Genomic DNA, 5480 nt, shown 5'->3' with positions numbered 1-5480 from the left:
GTTAGTAATCTTAGGGAGTGCAAGCCTTAAACTGAATTAGAATAACTAATTAAAAGATAAATATCTGAATTGAATCACGTGATTGGTGCACACACGCACGCTTTTTGAGTAACCCTCTCTGTTGCCTTGCTGCCTGTTGCCTGTTGCCTTTGTGTTTTGCAGAATAAGCCACGTCCCTCGAATTCGAGGATACCTCAGCCATGTTGCCTCGATAAAAAGGTCACGACCCTAATGATGCTGCCTTCGATACACAAATGACCTCGACCCTCGGATGTTGCCTACGGAAAAAGGCTGAGGTATCTTCTGGCTGCCTACGAAAAGGCTTATTCTGATCCTTACCTTAGACTACCTGCCCTTCTATGGCATGGGACAGTCTTATGGCAAAGGATGCTTCGATGACCCTTCAACCTCCAAACGAAAGGCTTCCTGCCCTTTTATGGCAAGGACTGACCCTTTCATTCTGAAAGGCTAAAAAGAGACCTATCATCTGAGTTTAAGGTAATTGCCCCTAATTGCCTTGCAATGCTCAATTTTCTATATTATTTCTCAAAATTCTTCAAAAAAACTGGCTACGCTCATTTACGAGCTAAAGTTCATTTTTCCTCTTTCATCTACATTTTTTGAAAACGAGCAAGCAAAGCAATTAAGAGCCCATGGAAAACCATGGATGCAAAGGGTGCCTTACACCTTCCCTTTGCATAAATTACCCCCCGAACTTAGATTTCTTTAAAAAGGTTTTTTTTTCTGTTTCTTTTTGCCTTTCCGAATTTGTTTGGATAAAATAAAAGTCGGTGGCGACTCTTGCTTGACCGCGACATTTCGATTGATAAAAAGTCAGTTCACCGTGTTACAGAACTGGCGACTCTGCTGGGGATAAATTTCGATTAAGAGGGGTTACCTTAAAAGTTTAGGATTCACTTAAATGTTTTCTATTGTTTGTTTTGCTTGCTTTATCTTTGCAGGGCTGTTTTGGGTATTCTGTTGTGTGAAAGATCCTAACCCGGATCTGAGTACCTTAGGTATGTGGCATGAGATCAGGGAGACTGTACGACATGTATCGTTATGGTTGAACTGGTGGCCACCGTTAGTGTGACACTTTGGTTTGTCCTGATGGCCCTTGAATTTGATCGAGGAGACATTTGGCTACCGCGTGGTGTCATGAGCACTAATTCGCCCTTAGAACCTTAGTCGAACTTGACTCTGGCTTATAAGAAGTAGCGAGATGGCTGGCTTTGGATTCCTGACTAAAGTCGGTTGATACTCGATGCTACACTCATTGAGATTAGACTCAAGGGATGTTTTTGGCTGGCCGATTGTGCGCTATGTTGAGACAATGCCCACGAGAAAGATCAAGGATATGAGCACCCTAGAACCTGGTTACTTTTAAGACAGGTTGAACCCACTAAACGAAAGGAGGGAGGGTACATACCTTTGAACATCATGCAAGCCTACCCTTAAGGCAATTGTGTGACTTGCTTGTGTTTGTTAATTACTTGGCATCATAACATCATAACATCATAACATCATGACATATCATATCCACTAACAAATTTCAAGGACCGAGAAATTTATATTTACACTGTTTTGTAGGACATGGCTTTTTCTACCAGAGATTATGTACGACTCAACTTTGTAGGGATACCTTCTGAGCTTAAGGAGCTCGCCTTGGAAGTCCCTGGAGACTCTAAGTTTGCTGAAAGACATGGTTATCTTCTTCGACTGGTCACCTCTCAATTTGAAGAAGATATGATGAGAGTCTTATGCCAATTCTTTGATCCCGAACATCATTGCTTCACTTTTCCGGATTATCAGTTGGTACCTACTTTGGAGGAGTTCTCAAACTTACTTGGTGTACCTATATCTAAGCATCTGCCCTTTACTGGATTGGAAAGCACTCCGAAACTCGAGACTATTGCTGCTGCACTTCACCTAAGGAGGTCAGACATCGCCTCCAACTGGGACACCAAGAATGGAGTAGAAGGTCTCTCAGCCAAATTCTTATTTGGAAAAGCTCGACAATTTCTGAAGGCCATGAGCTACCATGCTTTTGAAGATGTTTTGGCTTTATTAATATATAGTTTGGTTTTGTTTCCTAATCCTGATCAATTCATTGATGTGCACGCAATCAAGATTTTTCTGACTCACAACCCCGTGCCTACGCTACTTGGAGATATTCTACATTCCCTTCACTCTCGTGTCATGAAGAAGCGAGGGACTCTTATGTGTTGCACACCCTTGCTGGCTAGGTGGTTTATTTCGCACCTTCCACGCTCAGTAGTCAGAAACGATCAAAAGATGCAATGGTCTCGAAGAATCATGTCACTTTCTCACTCAGATATCCGTTGGCATGTTATGTCTCAAGAGTACGTCACTATCATCGATCATTGTGGGAAATTCCCTAATGTGCCTCTCCTTGGCATTAGAGGAGGAATCACCTACAATCCTTCATTAGCTCTACGACAATTCGGTTATGCTCGAAGGGATGGTCCTCATCACTTGCTCATTGAAGGGGTTGTTTTCAACTATGAAGAAGATGTTCATAATCAACGCCAAGAGTTCATACGCGCTTGGAACAAGGTGTATAGGGTGGATAGCAAAAGTTGGGGGCAAAAGAACTCCCTTCCCTCAGAACCTTATCTTAGGTGGGTGCGCACTCGCGCTCAACGTTTCGTCATGCCATATCCTTATGTTAGACCTGTGATTGTTGAACCTGAATATGAAGAAAAGGTTCCTTTGGTTGTTCTCCATCCAGACATGCCCACTGATCTAGAAGAACTACAAAAGTCATGGGTCCAATTGAAAGAAGAAAGGGATACTTTTGAGACTCAATTCCGCGCCAAAGAGAAACAAGTGTTAGAACTCACAAGGCTACTTCAAGCAGAACAGAACGTCAACAACTTCATTGGATCAAAGAGGAAGCGTCCATGGGAAGCTTGAAGAAATTCTAGTTTATTATTATTATTATTCCTAGTTGTTTACATACTTATTTTTGTAAGCCAAAGTGGCAAAGAACCATAACTAAAGAACAATTTAATTATTATTATTATTATTAACAAAGCTTGTTCTTTCTTTCTTGTTTAAGCAAATTTAAATTTCGAGGTCCTTGAAAACATTGCATATGCATAATCATATCATTCATAAACATCGCATCACAGGTCTCATAAAGACAAATGCCTCATCTTTATGCTGTTTATTTCAGTAAGAAAGATGGATCTCGAACAATCTGTCAAAGCTCTCCAAACTCAGAATGCTGAATTTCAAGCTCTGATTCTGAACCTGGCCAATGGGCAAAATGAACTGAAAGCCCTTCTGACTAAGAAGGAAAAGAAGACTCAGAAACCCAAAGGGGTGATCAACTTGGGAAGAAGGTTCAAAGGTCGTCCCAGGAGGGCCGAGGATGCTGAAATCCCTAAGAATGAGGAAGATGAAGAGAGAGATAATCTCAGTGTCAAGAACAATCAGGGAAGCCATGTAGGTTCTGATGGTGAAGAAGAAGAAGAAGAAGAAGACGAGTATCCCCAAGACGAGGATTACACTGATGAGAAGTATAGGCTACTGGAAGAGCGTCTGAGAAGTATGGAAATTCAGAAGGTACCTGGGTTTGATTTTGAAGAATTAGGACTCGTTCCTGGGGTCGTTATTCCTCCGAAGTTCAAGACTCCCGTTTTTGCTAAGTATGATGGAATTTCCTGTCCTAAGATGCACTTGAGGTCTTACGTGAGGAAGATTCAGCCTCACACTGCTGATAAGAGGCTCTGGATCCATTTCTTTCAAGAGAGTTTATCTGGAACTCAACTCGAATGGTATTATAAGCTGGAAAGTGCTAGCGTCCGTACATGGGAAGATTTGGTTGTGGCTTTCTACAAGCAATACCAATATAACTCTGATCTTGCACCGACTCGCATGCAACTTCAAAGCATGTCCATGGGTCCTAAAGAAAGTTTCAAGGAGTATGCTCAAAAATGGAGAGATTTAGCTGGAAGAGTCCAACCTTCTTTGACTGATAGGGAGTTGGTGGACATGTTCATGGGCACGCTAACTGGACCATTCTATAGTCACTTACTGGGTAGTTCTTCGTCTGGGTTTACTGATCTTATCTTGACTGGAGAACGTGTTGAGAGTGGTATCCGAAGTGGGAAGATTCAAGTGGGCGCATCCTCTAGTGCTGCAAAGAATCCATATCATGGAAAAAATGAGTCTAATGTTGTTCATAGTCAGAGGGGCCGTGATAAGAACGATCAGAATCAGTCTGTTGGTGCCGTCCTCATCTCTACTCCAACATCTCAACAATCTCCCAGACAAGAGTATCAACGCAAAACTGATAGACCAAGGAGACAATTCACCCCGATCAACATGCCTTTGTCTCAAGCCTTACAACATCTACTAAAGGCTAAGCTGATCACCCTAAAGGATCCTCCGAAGTTTACCAACACTGCTAGTCCAGCTTATGATCCCAAGGCTACATGCGCCTACCATTCTAATGCTACTGGACACAATGCCGACAACTGCTGGGCATTGAAAAATAAGATTCAAGATATGATAGATGCTGGTGAAATTGAGTTCGACACTCCTGCAACTCCTAATGTGATCACTGCTCCCATGCCTAATCACAACAAGATTGCTAATGTTATGGATGGCTAGAAGGATGAATCTTTAGATCATTAGATTTACTTTCTCTTGCAATTTCTATTCTGTTTGTTTAAACACTCAAATTATGATAGACATTATTTGTTTTAATAATCATCATCAGTGCATTGCATATGTTTGTCTTGAATAAATTATTTCGCTATCACTCTTCTTAAATTATGTCTTTACTCTGCATATGTTTTGTGATACTCAACTCCTGCTAAGCTGTAAGCCTTTTAAGGGAGGATGACGAAAACGATACCACAACCTCATACAGTATGCTTTTGAACGGACTATGCTGACGATGTACAGGCATTGTTTCAATTCCTAAACAGTGGAGATATAAGGATGTTAATCCCTCGTCAACCCCTTCGAGCCTAAGAAGTAGAAGTTTCTTTCTTGTACTAATTAAAACCCTTGATCATAACCTGGGGCAGGGTAGTTCTCAGTTTATTTGGTTATGCATTCTATTTTAAGAGAATTATTCATTACACCTTTCAACAAAGGTTTCATTCACAAGCGTTCATCCGCACACATCAAAGTAGTGTTGGAGACGTTAATCAAAAGCCAATGATGGTTCATCAATCATTAAGCAAGGCAGTCAATATCTTTCAAAAAGAAGAAAAAAAATTGAAAAGAAACATATATACAAAGAAAAGCCTGCTAAGTCAAAAATCAAAAAGAAGACTTAGGCAAAAATCAAGGCGTCCCGCTGACTGTAAGTTCAAAAGAGACAGTTCAGGCAAAAGTTAGGGATATCAAAAAATGAAAGAAGAGAAGTTAATAAATTCCTAAACAACACAATGTTGTGACTACCAAAAGGAAGAAGTGACTGCCATCTCAAAAGTTCTCTT

The sequence above is a fragment of the Vicia villosa genome, linkage group LG5 (genome assembly GCF_029867415.1).
Source record: "Vicia villosa cultivar HV-30 ecotype Madison, WI linkage group LG5, Vvil1.0, whole genome shotgun sequence".
Classification (NCBI taxonomy): Eukaryota; Viridiplantae; Streptophyta; class Magnoliopsida; order Fabales; family Fabaceae; genus Vicia; species Vicia villosa.
The sequence above is the reverse complement of the archived record's forward strand: the minus strand, read 5'-3'. Positions refer to the sequence as shown.